At 47.6% G+C, this 17,000-nt stretch overlaps 1 protein-coding gene across 6 annotated transcripts in view; it reads left to right on the plus strand.

Moving 5' to 3' along the window:
• Positions 1 to 17,000, plus strand: part of LOC141276679 (uncharacterized) — a 43,785-nt gene that overhangs the window by 25,493 nt on the left and 1,292 nt on the right. For all 6 annotated transcript variants that reach the window (XM_073793499.1, XM_073793500.1, XM_073793505.1 and 3 more), the window contains one exon: positions 14,021 to 14,143. The gene's annotated coding sequence lies outside the window, so the exon portion shown is untranslated. The remainder of the gene's footprint in view (positions 1 to 14,020; positions 14,144 to 17,000) is intronic.

A 17,000-nucleotide genomic window follows, 5' to 3' on the forward strand; every position in this document is an offset into this window, starting at 1 on the left:
TCTTGGCTATTGTAAATAGTGCTGCAGTGAACATTAGGGTGCATGTGTCTTTTCAAATTAGAGTTTTCTCCAGATATATGTCCAGGAGTGGGACTGCTGGATCATATGGTAACTCTATTTTTAGGATCTTTTTTAAAATTTACTTATTTTGTTTATTTATTTTTGGCTGCGTTGGGTTCGTTGCTGCGTGCGGGCTTTCTCTAGTTGTGACTAGTGGGGCTACTCTTCGTTGCAGTGCACGGGCTTCTCATTGCGGTGGCCTCTCTTGTTGCGGAGCATGGGCTCTAGCCGCGCAGGCTTCAGTAGTTGTGGCTCGCGGGCTTCAGTAGTTGTGGCTCACGGGCTTCAGTAGTTGTGGCTCACGGGCTCTAGAGCGCAGGCTCAGTAGTTGCGGCGCACAGACTTAGTTGCTCCGCGGCATGTGGGATCTTCCCGGGCCAGGGCTCGAACCCGTGTCCCCTGCATTGGCAGGCGGATTCTTAACCACTGCACCACCAGGGAAGCCCTATTTTTAGTTTTTTAAGGAACCTCCGTACTATTTTCCATGGTGGCTTCACCAATTTACATGCTAGACTGTGGGCTTCTTGAGAAGGGGAGTGTGGAGTGATGCTGCATTCACTCTCAGAGTGACCAAGGAGGCACTTACTGCACCCCCCACCCCCAGAGCCATCAGAGGCAGGGGCGGGGTTCTCTGTGCTATTTCACCTGCCTTGTTAAATATGGAGCTCAGGTGGCCCCAGCATCCCTGTATCATCAGCAAGGGTGGACAGCATCAGAACAGTGGCATGGGGCTTCCTTGGACAAGCTACCACGCCAGGGAACTAAAGGCCTGGAGAGCCCTGCTTGGACCCAACGCCGGGCCCTAGGGCCCAAGGGTGAGATACTTTACCAGGCAGGTATCAGTTTTCTCATCTGTAAAATGGGGACAATGAACCTGGTCACCTTTCTCTTTCCTGGGTAGAGGACGAGGTTAATGAGTGCCCAAGGCTGGACGTAACTGTACTGAAGATGGAGTGCAAGCTGCCCAGAGGCAAGGTAGTGGCCTCGGTGACCCTTGGTTCTCTCTTCCTGCCTGAAGGTCTGTGAGACCCACAGTTCGGCTGTGGCTGCTCATCTTGGTCCCCCACCCTGTCCTGGGTGAGTCTCGGCTTGGAAGCCTTAAACTGCGTGCTAAGCACCTACTCCACTCATTTCTACCTAAATTTGCCCAGCCCTGTGCCCTGCCCCTGCAGTGCTCCGGCCGCTCCAATACAGTACATTGGGTGTCCTTGTCCCTTCTAACAGAACGCTACTCGTACGTAGTGTTCCTTCTGCAGGCAGCCTTCTCTTAGCAGTGGTGTTCACGTGGGGCTCACCTACACGGTCAGCATTTGTGAAGGGTTTGGGCCCTAACTGGCCCTCTACTTTGACACCCGCCCCCCCGCAACCTAAGGTAGAACTGGGGCCGCAGACTGTGCCTGGCTGGTCCCTGGAAGAGTGGGCTCCGCCGGATGGGGGTAGCAAGATACAGTTCCCTGTTGCCGTGACAACTAAAAGCACCCCCGTGAGCCTTTTCATTGGCCACGGAGGTTGAGATCCCGCCTCCGCTATCGGAAGGCACCAACCCGAGGCAGACTGGGTGAGACCCCACTGGGGCATTAGAGGGGGTGACAGGTTTTGCTTCCCATCCGGCAGGAAGACCCACGGGCACATGATCCCACTTCTCATGGACATCCTGGCTACAGTGGAGCTGTGTCCAGGAGTCGGTCGCGGGTGGAGGTGGGGAGCATCTCGCTGGCCTTTTCCTCTGGCGGGGCTGGCTAGACATGGAGCTGGGTGAATGGACCGGGGAGGAAACAGTTTTTCTTACCAGCAGTTCAGGCCCGGGAGGTTTGGCTCCTTGGGGCTGCGGCTGGGAGGTCCCCAAGGGCTGTCAGGTGGAGGCGGGGAGTGGGGGGAGGCTGAGGAGGAAAAGTATTAGGGAAGGGGGTGGGGAGGATCTCACTAGTAAAAGAGGCAGACGTTACTGGAGGTAAAGGTCGGCTTGGAGTCACAAAAGACCCGGGTTCGAATCCTCTCTGTCCTCGCCAGCAGACAGGTGCCTCCCTCTCTCTGTTTGGGGCGAGGTTCGAACACTCATGACTTTTTGCCGATCCTTGCGCTGAACACCCTGGGACTTTTCCCTCCGTTATGCCCTCAAAACGACCCTGAAATAGGTGGGTGCCGTTTTACAGGTGAGGAAACTGAGGCTCAAGGAGGCTACGTGGGAAAAGCCCAAGGTGAGCTCAATTCCCAGACGTGAGAAAGATCCGGCGGGGGTTGGCGGTTATCGGGAGGGAAGTAGGAGGTGCCGTTCCCACCCCCACCTCCAGGCATCCTGGCCTGTCCGGAAGGAAGGGTAGTGCCAAGCCTTGAGGCTTGCGTGGTTTCCTCTAGCAAAACTGCCGTCAGGCTCTCTCTGGGGGTAAACCGCCTGGAGCCTTCTCCAGAAAGTTCCCTGTGCAGGAGACTGCGGGTTAAAGATAGAGCCGCCCTCAGGGAGGAAGGGAGAGAGTGTTTATAACTCCTTTTTGCCCTTTCAAAACTGTCTAGAATTGCTAATGGAAGCCCTCATTTAACAACAACGGACCCACTTAATTTAGCCTAGCTGGGATTGAGACCTCGCCCCACCATGGGACCACACTGACGTGCTCCAAGGGAGGGACTGAGCCAGTAGAGGGGCGCTGGATTTAGCATTGGATTGGACATGATCTCTGAGCCTCACATCCTTCACCTGTAAAATGGGCTTGATTAGATCGTGAGGGCTAGCAAAATTAATCATGACCCCCACTAGAGTCTTTCTTGGTGGTACCTGTGATCTGCATGGACAAGGCAGTCCTCCCTGCAGAGTGCCCCCCACACCACCACCACCCCCAGAGATTCCTGGGACCCCTCAGAGTTACAGGAAGAGGCTTTTTCCCAGATGCCCTTGCAGTTCACCTCCTGGGGCCAGATTCATTAACAAACACTTACAGAGCACCTAAAAGTTGATGCTTTTTGAATGTCTAACATATGTCAGGCTCTATGTGAAGTGTTGGACCCTGACCAATTCTTTTAATCATCCTAGAACAACCCTTCCTTTCTCCTGAGAAATGCTATTACCATCATCCCCTTTTTGTAGATGAGGAAAATGAAATTTATAGAGAGGTTAAGAAAGTTCACCATGGAAATTTCAGACTCTTTCTGATGCAAATGACAGAAAGCCTGACTCAAACGGGTTTATGCCAAGAAGAGAATTTACTGGCTGTGGGAAACTGAAGGAGGCTCAAAAACGTCATAAACACTGAATCCTTCCACTCTGCCATGAGTGGTCTTCGGGGGCTCCAGGTTCATAACATCCCAAATTCCAGGTCAGTAGAAAAGGGTCTCTTCTTAGCAATTGTGACACAGGTCCCAGGATTTACTCTAATTAGACAGTTGGTGGTCACATGACCACACATAAAAGGCCCTGCCCAGGAAGATTTATTGCTGATTGGTGAGTCTGGTCACAGGCCCCATGACTGCAGCCTCACCTGTTCCAATGAGCTGAAAAGGAAGACGGGAGGAATGTTTCTCCAAAGAAGAACCGGAAGAGATGGGAGATGGATGCCAGCTTCTAACTCTACCTGTGTCCTCCACGCTGAGGTCAAAATGTCACACAGTTGAAAAGAGGTAGAGCCTGGACTGAGCCCTGGCAGTCTGACTCCAGAACGCATGGCCCTTCTACTACAGGTGCCAGCCTGGTACTAAGGTCCTAGTAGAGAAAACATAGATGTGGAAGATGAGGCTCCCCGCCCCTTCCTCACTGGTCCCAGGTCAGTCCTCATCGCATCTGGTGCCCATCCCCACCTCTGGCCCTGGCTCCTGTTGTTCCCGAGAGGGTTCCTGGAGCCTTTCTGATAGCTGGGCCTGGGCTGTTGCCCACCATGCTGCCAAAGGCACTCCATATTTAGCTGAAGTTATGCACTGTCCTGGGGTCTAGTTGCTTCCTGTTTCTCCAAGCAGAGGGGAGGTTCCTTGGGGACTGAGACTGTGTTCTCCCTTCCCCTGTGTGTGGTCCTCCTCTGGGACCTGGCAGTATTTGTGCAGCAGGCAGCAACCGTGCTTGTGAGGGACCCTAGGAAGGCCCTTGTCTACCCACTATATTCCTCCTTTACTTTTTTTTTTTAATGTATTTATTTTATTTATTTATTTTTGGCTGTGTTGGGTCTTTGTTGCTACGCGCGGGCTTTCTCTAGTTGCGGTGAGCGGGGGCTACTCTTCGTTGCGGTGTGTGGGCTTCTCACTGCAGTGGCTTCTCTTGTTGCAGAGCACGGGCTCTAGGCACCCGGACTTCAGGAGTTGTGGCTCACAGGCTCTGGAGCGCAGGCTCAGTAGTTGTGGCGCACGGGCTTAGTTGCTCCGCAGCATGTGGGATCTTCCCAGACCAGGGCTCGAACCCGTGTCCCCTGCATTGGCAGGCGGATTCTTAACCACTGCGCCACCAGGGAAGCCCCCTCCTTTACTTTTAAAAATTCTATCATTAGATGGGATTTCACTCCTTTAATTCCTGTTAAGATTCAAATTCCTCTGAGAGAGGGGGCATAGTCTTGTTACTCATTCACACTTTAGTGAGAAATAATTCACAGAATCCTTCCTGAGAGCAGGCTTTGTTATCATGGCCACCATTTATTGAGTGCCTGCCATGCGCTCTCCACTGATCTAAGAGCTTCTCATACATTATCTCATTTAAATCTCACAACTCTGAAGTGAGTACCGTAATTTTCCTTGTTTTACAGATAAGGAAACTGAGGCCCAGAGAGGTTAAGCATCTTGCCCAAGGTTTGCAATCAGTGGAGCAGGAATTTGAATGTAGGAAGTCTGGTTCCAGAGCCCACACTGCCTATCACTCCACCAGGTTAATCCCTAACACTCTTCAGTGTACAAACGTATTCAGTGTATTCACAGACATCTTTTGGACCTTCCTACAATTCAGTGAGGTAGTTGGTACGATCATCCTCATTTTACAGAGGAGAACACTGAGGAGGCTAAGTTCAGTCAGCTGGCAACAGGGTTTAGACCCAGCACTCCCATCTCAGCTCAACTCTCCTCCCTAGACCACATGCAGCAGCACACAGTGATAGGAGCCTTGAGGCAGCTCCTGGGTGGGAGAGGGAGGGTGCAGTGGGCACGGAAACTGGGAGAGCCCAGAACGGAGCTGCTCCTTCCTCTCTTCTCCCCCTCCTCCTCCCTCCATCGCTTCCTTCTCTCCTTCCTTCCACTCATTCATTCACCTACCTGGGCATCTACTAAAGGTAGAGGCTGTGGGTAAGAATGGCCAAAACAAGTGTCCCTCGTGCCGTCACAGGGCTGACAGTCTAAAAAACAAACAAACAAAAACACTTGCTATATCTTAAGTGTTAATGATGAGCTGGGCCCTGTGCTGAGTACTGGATGTGCGTCATGCTCAGAGCCCTCTTTTTCAGGTAGGAGACTGAAACTTAGGAAGGGTCCCAGCATCTCACCATTAGGCTGAATTGCCTCCGTCTTGGGGTGTAGTGAGGATCCAGTGAATATTTTTGGAGTGATGAACACGCACACACAGAGCCCAGGCTTTGTGACCCCAGCACCCAGCACCAGAGGCAGCCATGTGTGCTGTCTCTGGCACCCTCCCTACCGCCAGGAGCCAGGCCCCATCCCATACAGGAAGATGATGGGGAAAGGCCATCTCCCAAAGCAGGGACAGGATGGCACGCTTCAGGACCTCTGGATTGAAACTCCCAGGGAAATTGAATGAGAGTGATCTAACCAGAGATCCCAGAGGGAGAAACCAGGGCTGGGGGTGGGGGTGCGGGTGGGGCAGGGAGGGCAGGCTTTTAGCGTGGCTTCCTTGTGCCTCAGTTTCCTCTTCTGTAGGGTGACTTGCTCACAGCTGTGTCTGAAGTGTGACCCATCAGAAACTTCCTAGAGCTGGCTGGATGCTTCATCCTCCCCACTTTCTGACCTGGTTCTCCCAGGCTCTTCGTGGGGATTATGTTTCCTACTTTACAGATGTGGAGACAGGGCTCGGAGAGGCTGACCCCCAGCCACATAACGAGCGTTAGAAATGCGATGAGAACCCACCAAGGTCTTGAGTCTATTGCCCCAGCAAGTATCTCCTAAGCACTCAGTGGGGTCTGAGCTGTGCCTGGGACATATAGCAGTGAGCAAGACACACTTGTCCTACCTCCAGGGGCACCAGTCCCAGTAGCGGGGGACAGACAAGGGAGGAAATGTTGAAAATGTTGGCAGGACAAAGTGAAGAGCCAAGAGAGACCACAGAGGTCGGCTCAGGGCTGTCTCAGCTCCCGCACTTGGGAGGACCCAGCAGAGCAAAGGTTTGGGGGCTGGAGAGTTGAACTGGGGAAGGCTGGGCTCCAGGACCAGTATTCCTGGCTCAAGTGGGGTGCTGACTGGGAGAGGGAGTTGGAGCTGCCTCACCCTCAGAAATACCCATACCAAGGCCACTTTCGGCCTCTGCCTGCTGCCTCTCAGGCCATGCTCTGCCTGCCAGGAGTTTCCATCCTTCAGTTTCCTTGTCTTGGGTGGTTTCCTGCCCCACCTGCTTTCCTGGAGCCCAGTTCACCCATCACTCCTGCCAGACATGTACCAGGGTCACTCTGAGTAACTGCAGGGACCCAGGGTGACCTCACCTGATTCAGTTTGACTCACCCTCCCCATTTCTGGAAGGTGGCTCTTGGCCATTCTTACGTCATGCTTCAGCACCCAGGACCTGTGGGAGTGGCATATCCCCCTCCCCGCTCCCAGCAGTTCACCCGGTCTGTGTCACAGAGGGGAAGTGCGGGAGCCCTGAAGAGGGAGACCTCACACACCCAGATTAACTCACTCCGTCTACAGCTCACTTTGGACTGTTTCCTTTCCAGTGATCGCGAACATTCTCCAGTCTACTTTCTTGTTTTTAACAGGAAAAGGACATTATCTAGGAAGACTAGCTGTTGTTAATTGACCACTTACTATGAGCTGGGCAGTCTGTAGGTATCATCAGAGTCTCAAGCATTTCATTATTGGTCTTCATTTTCTAGATGTGGAAGCCAGAGCTCAGAGAGGGGACTTGACTTGTCTGAGGTCACACTGCAAAGAATTGGCTGAGCTGGGTTTTGGAACTCAGGTGTACTTGACTCCAGAGTTGTTTAGCCAGGGCCCCACTCCTGGCCACGCCCTCCAGCTGCCCACAGGTCTGGGAGGGCAGAGGGAGATCATTCCATCCCCAGCTTGAGCCTGCCCAGATCCAGGCACCCCCACTAGGACCCCTTCAATAGTGGTGCTGGAAGGGATAGAAGCTTTGAGAGGAGCCACCGTTTGCTCCACCCAGGGGTCTTAGGGCCATCGCTTTCTTGGTGGGCAGAAGCCCAGACCCACATAGCGCCCATGGGAGGGGATCCTCTTGTGAGTGGGCCAGACATGTGCTACTTGGTGGGATTCGTGACTGGTCATCCCGCCTCATTTTTAGGTGGGCCCAGGTCTGCCACCTCAGCTCTCCACCCTTTCCCTTCCACAGCCGCTCCCCAGTCTGCTCCAAATCCCTCCCCCGGGCCTCTCGCACCCAACCTGCCTTCACACCAGATGAGGCTGCACAGCCCACAGTGGCCACTAGTCATGAGTGGCTGTTGGGCACTTGAAATGTGACTAGTGCAGCCAAGGAACTGAGTTATCATGTTATTTAATTTTAACCAGTTTACATTTAAGCTTAAAAAGTGATACTCCATGCAGTGCTTAGAAAACACAAGTATGTTTGGAACAACTTGAATGTGAGGATCTACTTTTTCAACTGCAGATTTTAGGAACTCTAAATACAGATCGTTTTCTGAGAAAAATTTAGCAAGGGTTTTACATGTAAACTAGCCACCAGATCTTGAAGACTTAGTAAAATAAAATGTAAAAATATCTCATTAATATTTTTATATTGATTATGTGTTGAAATGATAGTATTTTAATATATCAGATTAAATTTTTAAATATTATTAAATGTTTAAACTATTATTAAAATTACCTTTGCCTAATTATTTTGTAACGTAGAAAATGTTTAGAAACATTTTCAATTACTTATGTGGCTCTTATTTCTATCAGATAGTGCTAGTCGAGAGGGTAAACGTGTGGGTTCAAATTTTGGTTCTGTGTATCCTTGAGCAACGTAACCAGTCTCTCTGGACCTCAATTTCCTCACCTTTAAGAGAGAGATAATAGTAGTACCTCCCTCACAGAATTGTTCAGAGGAATAAATGAGATAATGTTTGTAAAGCGCTTAGCACAGTGCCTGGCATATAGTAGTGCTCAGGAAAAAAACGACAATATTATTATAGGCTTCCTTTTATCATAGCACCCAGTTGCAGTTCAATTAAACTCAACAATATTTATGGAGGGCTGCTATGTGCCTGGCTCTGAGGAGTCGATGAAGAACAAGCCAGATCACAGCCTCTGCCCTTGTGGAACTCCCATCCTCCAGGAGGGAGGTGGCCGCTGAAAGAAACAGGGAATGTGCAGGTAGTGAGTGCTCGGGAGAAAATGAAGCACGGAGATGTTGCTAGAGGCTGCTGTAGCAGGAGTGGCGAGGGAAGGTTCCCCTGTGGAGCATGACCGACGTGGAACCACCACGTGACGCTGTGAGGGAAGGGTGTTTCCGGCAGAGGGAACAGCTAGTGCAAAGGCCACTGCGAAGCCCCTGTGACTGCAATCTGTCTCCTGTATTGCACCATCTGCTTCACCAAACTTTCCACTTCTCTCATCCAACTCTCTCCTGGCCACTGCACTATCCCTGTGTTCATGGCAACCTTTGTAAAGCTGGTCCAACGTAATTCCCCATCTCATCTGCTCTCCTCTCTCCTGTCTGCCCCGGAAAACCTCCTCCCTCCTCTGGCCCTCCAGCTCAGGTCCCCTCTTCTAGGAAGTTTCCCCTGATGGTTCCTGTCCCCACTGGTCTCTCTCTGGGATTCTTCTAAGACTGAACACTTTGTTTTACAACATCCCAGTTCCCATCTTGCCTCTTCATCTTTCTGGGGCAGTCATGCCTTCCCCACAGACTTGCCCCTTTTCCTAGGGCTGGAACCAGAATCAGGTCTTACACTCTTCCTAGCACTCAGCCCAGCCGTTCATTAACACCTGTGGATTGCCAGGTCCTGGGAGAGGCATGTCTGCCTGGGCAGAGTGGAAAATCCCTGGCTGAGGAAAGGGCCATGGAAATTTCTTCTTAACGTTCTCCTTCCAGACTTGGACTTGCCCCAGAAAGCAGTCAAGCATTTGCCCAGTGCCCTGCAGGGCGGCCTCTGTTCTTCCTCCTGCCCCCACCCCCAACCCACCCCAGGCTTGAACCCAGGGAACAGTGACAGGGTGGGGCTGGGGAGAGGCAGCAGCTGGCAGCTGAGCTCTGCTGTAAAGAATCGCTCTTGATGTCATCCAGTCCCACCCCCTCAGTTCAAAGATAAAGGAACAAGGTCAATGGCAAAATCATGCTAGACTGCGGGTCTCTCCTCTCCCGTTGAAGCTCATTCCATTGCTCCATGTTCCTTGGTTTCCTCATCTGTAAAATGGGAATAATAATAACAGTACCTCCTTCATAGGAATGGTGATATGTGAAGTGAGTTAAAGATGTAGAGATAAATATAAGCCCTAGGTCTGCCCTTCCTCTAGCCCCTTGGTGGAGTGTGCAGTTCCCATTCTTCCAGCTGCCAACTTCTGGGGGGACTTAAAAGAGGGTTTGAAGTTATCACCGGGGGCTGGCAGGTTCCAAGGAGGATTGCCCAGTGTCGTCTGTACACTGTGTCCACAGCACATCTGGCTCACATTTGTCCTGCTGCTTTTTAAATGTCCGTAGATGCAATTTTGGTGAGTAAAATATGTATTCACTTAACATTGTTACTGAAGTCACAGGTTTGTAATATATTTGCTCAGTCAGTGATAGCAAAAGTCAAAATTTTTGGAGGATGAGAATTGGTTAGGGGCCACTGGGGCAGGTTCTCCAGTCCTCAGCCCTTCTCTCCTGGGAACCCAAGCCCCTCTCCTGTCCTCTGAGATGTGCCAGCCCAAATCAGCTCTACTATTCTGTCACCAGCCCTCAGATTACCCCCTCCCCTCCCCTCCGAGGGAATGGGAATGTGGGCTGGGGGGAGGCCTAGGTGAGAGAATGAGAAAAGCTGCCTTCACATGCTCAGGGCTGAACTCTCATCCGTCCTCCTCTGGGAACCTGTCCTCACTCTGTCTCCAAATTCCTAGAACATATAGGATACTGCAGATCCATCGCCCTCATTTGGCTCTTTACACCTTACTACCTGTAGGCGTGGGTGCGGTGGGCTTAACTGTTGCGGTAATTTGGACCTGGGCTGAGATGTGGAGAGGCATAAAAGTGCTTAGAAGTATTGTGCACTGTTGGTGGGAATTTAAACTGGTGCAAATTGTATAGAAAACAGTATAGTGGTTCCTCAAAAAGTTAGAACTAGAATTATCATATGATCCAGCAATTCCACTTCTGAGTATATACCCCAAAAAAGTGAAAGCAGGGTCTCAAAGAGATTTGTACACCCATGTTCATAGCAGCATCATTCACAATAGCCAAAAGATGGAAGCAACCCAAATGTCCGTTGATGGATGAAAGGTAAAGCAAAATGTGGTATATCCATACGGTGGAATGTTATTCAGCTTTAAAAAGGAAGGAAATTCTGACATTTGCTACAATATAATTGAATCTTGAAGACCTTGTATTGAGTGAAGTAAGCCAGGCACAGTAAGACAAATACTGTATGATTCCACTTATGTGTTGTATCTAGAGACATCAAATTCATAGAGACACAAAGTGGAATGGTGATTGCCAGGGGCTGGGTGGTGGTGGGGGGATGGGATATTGTTATTTAATGGGTATAAAATTTCCATTTTGCAAGATGAAAACGTTCTGGAGCTTGGTTTCACAGCAATGTGAATATATTTAACACTACTGAACTGTACACTTAAAAATGGTTAAGATGGTAAATTTTATGTTATGTGTATTTTATCACAATTTAAAAAAAAAGTGTTTGGAAGTGGCTCCAATGGGCCTCTCCAGGAGATGGTGGATTTGAGATGTCATGATCCTTTCTGTCCTTCTTTTCTTCCATACATGTGCATTGAGAATTTTCTATGAGCCAGGCACTGTTCTAGGCACACAGAAAATGTAGGCTGACATTCTGTTAGCAGAGACAGACAATAAATAAAATTTGAACCAAAAGGCTCATGGCTTCTCTTTGCTTTCCTTTACTTAGTGAAAAATTTACTGTATTTACACTAAATGGGACCCTAATTATGGAGCTATAATTTATGTTTTAAAACTTCTAGAGCTCATTTTATGTACTTTTTCATGTGTGTTAAAATTTTTTTAATTGAGGTATAATTTGCATACAGTAAAATGTGCCCTTTTATTAGGTGTTCAATTCTATGGATTTGAAAAACATGTACTTAAAAAACAGTTTTATTGATATAATTTACATACCATAAATTTCACCTATTAAATTATATTAATTTTATTATATTAATTATTATATTACTAATTATATAACAGTTATTATATTAATGGTTTTTAGTATATTCACAGAGTTCTGTGAATATACTAATTTAGAATATTATCATCACCCCAAAAAGAAACTCTATACCTATTAGCATTCACCCCCAACTCCTCCCAGTCCCCCAGGCCTAAGCAACTAATCTTTCTATTTCTATGATTTGCTTATTCTGGACATTTCATATCCATGGAATCATACAATATGTGGTCTTTTGTGATTTGCTTCTTTCAATTAGCATAACATTTTTGAGGCCCATCAAATGTGGTAGCATGCATTATTACTTCATTTCTTTTTATTGACAAATAATATTCTGTTATATAGGTATATCATGTTTTGTTTATCCATTCATCTGTTGATGGACATTTGGGTTGTTTCCACTTCGATATTATAAATAATGCTGCTATGAAAATTCATATATAAGTTTTTGTGTGGACATATGTTTTCATTTCTCTTGGGTATATACTGAGAAGTGGAATTGCTGGGTCATATGGTAACTGCATGTTTAACATTATGAGGAACTACCAAACCATTTTCCAAAATGGCTCTACCATTTTACAATCCCTCCAGCAATGTATGAGGGTGCCAGTTTTTCCACATCCTTGCCAATACTTGTTCTTATCCACCTCTTTGATTATAGCCACTCTGGTAGTATGAAATGGTATCCCACTGTAGCGCTGATTTACATTTCCCTACTGACCAGTAATGTTAAACATCTTTTCATAAATGCTTATAGGGCGTTCGTATATCTTTAAAAAAAATTTGTTTTCACAAGTTTTTTTTTTGTGTTTTTTTGTTTTTTTGTTTTTGCTGCATTGGATCTTCATCACTGCGAGTGGGCTTTCTCTAGTTGTGGTGAGCCGGGGCTACTCTTCCTTGCGGTGCATGGGCTTCTCATTGCGGTGGCTTCTCTTGTTGCAGAGCATGGGCTGTAGGGTGCGTGGGCTTCAATAGTTGTGTGTGTGGGCTCAGTAGTTGTGGCTCACAGGCTTAGTTGTTCAGAGGCATGTGGGATCTTCCCAGACCAGGGATCGAACCCCTGTCCCCTGCATTGGCAGGCAGATTCTTAACCACTCTGCCACCAGGGAAGTCCCTGTATATCTTCTTCGAAGAAATGTCTATTCAAATCTTTTGCTCATTTTTTAATTAAGTTGCAAGAGTTCTTTATGTATGCTAGGTGAAAATCACTTATCTTGTATATGATTTGCAAAATATTTTCTCCCAGTCTGTGAGCTGTCTTCTTACTTTCTTGATTATGTCCTTTGGAGTACAAATGCTTTAAAATTTTATAAAGTCCAACTTGTTGATCTTCTTTTAAACTTGTATTTTTGGTGTCATATCTAAGAAATCATTGCCTAATCCAAGATCATGAATATTTACTCCTATATTTTCTTCTAAGAGTTTCTATAGTTTAGTTCTTCCATTTAGGACTGTGATCCACTTAAATTTTTGTATATATATACTTTAAAAAAATTCTGGTATTAACATATAATTTACATTCAATAAAATTCACCATTTGAAGTATACAGTTTAATTAGTTTTATCTTATATACTTTTAATCCTTCTGTATTGGGACTTCCCTGGTGGTCCAGTGGTAAAGAATCCGCCTTCGAATGCAGAGGACATAGGTTCGAGGAACTAAGATCCCACGTGCCGCCGGGCAACTAAGCCCACGTGCCACAACTACTGAGCTTGTGCACCTCAACTAGAGCCCGCCAGCCGCAAACTACAGAGCCCACGCACTCTGGAACCCACGCACCACAACTACAGAACCCAGGTGCCCTGGAGCCTGTGTGCCACAACTAGAGAAGAGAAAACCTGCACATCACAACTAGAGAGGAGCCCACACACCACAACGAAAGATCCCACATGCCTCAACGAAGATCCTGCGTGCTGCAACTAAGACCCGATGCAGCCAAAACTAAATAAAATAAAATTTTAAAAATCCTTCTATACTGTTAGATTTTTTTTTCCCTGGGAAGTTAGGGATAGGGAAAATTGAATGTGTGCCCATTTTCTCTTTTTTCTTATGCCCCACAGTTTTGCTTGTAAATGTATGTGTGTGATTATGTGGGAGCATGTGTGAAAGAGAAAGAGAGAGAATTTTGATTTTGATATCAGCTTCTTATGGGTTCCCACTTACTTTGGCTTTCTCTAGCAGCTCCATGGACCCATTTAATTATATATAGGTTGAATGAATGAATGCAGTAATCAAGTGACAGTCTATCAGTGTCTGCCCTCAGAGCCATCAGTACCACATGGCCACAGATGTTTCCATGCAGCTGCCCATTGTTAGGACTGAGATGGAGACTCCCCAGCTGGGCCCATGCGTGGACGTGTCTGGGTTTAATGGACTGTTTTCTAATTTGTGATTCCTTCATAAAGAGCCCCCTTTTCAGGATAATTACAGAGTCTTGTAATAATCTATTACTTAGGACTGGTTTCTGTTCCTCATGTTTTTGCAGCCTTCCACTGGGCTGCCCCAGCAGCACTGGCCACCTCCAGCAGTGAAAGCAGGGTGAGGCTGACCAGGACACCTTAACTGAGGAACCAGGAGAGCTCAGTGGATTGAGTGAAAGGCCCAGGAGGTAGGAGACCACACTTCCCATCTTAGCCCTGCAGCCCTGCTCACTGAGCCACTCTGAGCCTTCAAATTTCCTTCTGAAACATGAGGTAGAATTAAAGGAACCTTATCTAGGGTGCTTAATATACACTGGGCTTAGAAAAATACCACTTAGAAGTGAAGCAGTCTGAGCACGTTAGCTCACAGTGATGTTTTTTACCAGAATTTATTAAGGTTACATATTGACGTGACTGTTGTCAAGATGATGACTTTTGAATGTTAGAGAAAAGGCGGACCAGAGGTGAGGCAGTCAAAGGTGGTCCCTATCACAGGGTGCCTGTTCCACTGCAGCCCAGGCCCCCCATCTCTTGCCCAGCCACTGGCTTCCTCTGCCAGTGGTGAACTCCAGTTATACCTTTATATTTTGAATACATCATTTCCTCACTATTATCCCCATTTTACAGAAGAGAAACTGAAGGTGACTTGCTCAAGGTCATCGGCTAAGAAATGTCTGAGCCGGGATTTGAATCCAGATTTCACTAACTCTACTGCATGGTGGTCTTACGCATTAAGATACCACTTCCGTTCTAGGACCTCTATATTCCTCTAAACTAGGTGGCAGGCAGAGTAAAACAATGAAGTGTTTGTACCCTGCCCTCCTCTCTCCTTAGCCTAGAGTCTGAGGCTGGTGGGGGAATCTTGTGTTGTCTGAGCCCAGGGAGAGGGAGATGATCAAGCAGTCCGACAGCCAGGCTTGAAGGGAACCCAGGAGTGGGATACCAAACAAGTGCATACAATGAGATTGGAAAACTGCTGAATTTTCTACACTGCAATTGTGAAGGATGAGGCTGGGCGAGGGAGAGGGGAGTCATAAAAGGGCTGGAACTTGCTCTGGGCCTTAAAGGAAGGGAAGGGTTTTCAGGCAAAAGAGGGGGATCACATCCCTGGTGGAGGGTACTGGAAAAAGCAGAGTCTGGGGCTAGAGGAGGGGGCAGGCCAGGGGAGTGGTAGAGAGTGGTAGAGGCTGTCAGCCTGGGTAGGGTGAATAGGGCCTGATACCAAAGGTCTTCAAAGGCAGGCAGTGGAATCTGATAATAGGGAGCTATGGTAGGTTCTCCAGTAGTATTCTGTTGGGGTGGGAAATAGAACTAAGGGAGGGAGGGAATCCTATACAAAGGGAGGGAATCAATACAAATTTTATAGGCTAAATAGAACGATTTCTGAAAGCATTTTCCAAAATTGGATTTTATGTGGAAGTCTCATATGCTTTATTAACTTTCAGTCTTAGCAACAAGGGAGCCTGTTCCATCTTCTCTTCAAAAGCCCAATACCTAGGACAAAGCTCCCTGCCACATCTTAGGAGACCTAAGAGCCCTAACCTGGGGCTCTTTCTGTCCTATTTGGGGGGATTTTCTAGGTCTTTCTGTCCTATTTGGGGGTATTTTCAAGCCCTGTGAGAATGAGGAAAGGCAGTCTGGCCTCAGAAAAGGGCATCTTAGCTGAGACTTCGTGGGAGCCCAAGTTTTCCTCCAGCCTCGATCTGACCATCCAAGAGAAGGAACTTAGGAGCAGAAGCAAGAAAAACTACAGTTCTGCAGCCCATGGAACGAAAACCACAATCACAGAAAAATAGACAAAATGAAAAGGCAGAGGACAATGCCCCAGTTGAAGGAACAAGATAAAACACCAGAAAAACAACTAAATGAAGTGGAGATAGGCAACCTTCCAGAAAAAGAATTCAGAATAATGATAGTGAAGATGATCCAGGACCTCGGAAAAAGAATGGAGGATCGAGAAGATGCAAGAAATGTTTAACAAAGACCTAGAAGAATTAAAGAACAAACAGAGATGAACAGTACAATAACTGAAATGAAAAATAGACTAGAAGGAATCAATAGCAGAATAACTGAGGCAGAAGAACGGATAAGTGACCTGGAAGACAGAATGGTGGAATTCACTGCCGTGGGACAGAATAAAGAAAAAAGAATGAAAAGAAATGAAGACAGCCTAAGAGACCTCTGGGACAACATTAAATGCACCAACATTCGCATTATAGGGGTCCCAGAAGGAGGAGAGAGAGAGAAAGGACCTGAGAAAATGTTTGAAGACATTATAGTCAAAAACTTCCCTAACATGGGAAAGGAAATAGCCACCCAAGTCCAGAAAGCACAGAGAGTCCCAGGCAGGATAAACCCAAGGGGAAACACACCCAGACACATAGGAATCAAATTGACAAAAATTAAAGACAAAGAAAAATTATTAAGAGAAGGAGCTGAGGGTGCCTGCTGCTTCCCGGTCTAGGAGAGGGTTAATGCTTACCTCCCCATCTAGCTCTTGCCTCCAAACACCAATGAGACTCTCTGTTCTGGAGCCAGACACGGCTTTTTGTTTTCCTCTTTGGGGGTCAGGGAAGCACAGCCATGAGCATTGGCCCTGATCTCAATTCCTGGGAAACTGCCTCCAGGTACCCCCCAAGTGCTGAGCCTGCTTCACCCTCACCTCCACCCTGAGGGGCTGAGAGCGGGCAAGGTCAGCCATGGTCAGAAGAAGACCATCATTCAAGGGCTTGGGCCTCTGTTGACTAATCTGTAAAACTTCACTAACCCCCGCCCTACCCACCCCTCCCAGGGTAGCTATTAGGAGGATGTGCTAAGAAGTAAGGGCTCTTAAAACTACTCTGGGCACCCTCTTCCTTGTTACCACCATTTTCAAATCTAGTTCTAAACAGTTCATTCATTTTGGGGAACAAGTCATCTCTACCAAAGAGATGCGAGTCTTCTAAACCATCCCAAAGTTCAAGACCCTGTGTCAGGATCCTGGATGAAAATGCAGATTCCTGGGGCCCTGCCCCGGACACATGTGGTCAGAATCTCCTCCAAGGC

This window comes from Tursiops truncatus, chromosome 16, assembly GCF_011762595.2.
Source record: "Tursiops truncatus isolate mTurTru1 chromosome 16, mTurTru1.mat.Y, whole genome shotgun sequence".
Lineage (NCBI taxonomy): Eukaryota > Metazoa > Chordata > Mammalia > Artiodactyla > Delphinidae > Tursiops > Tursiops truncatus.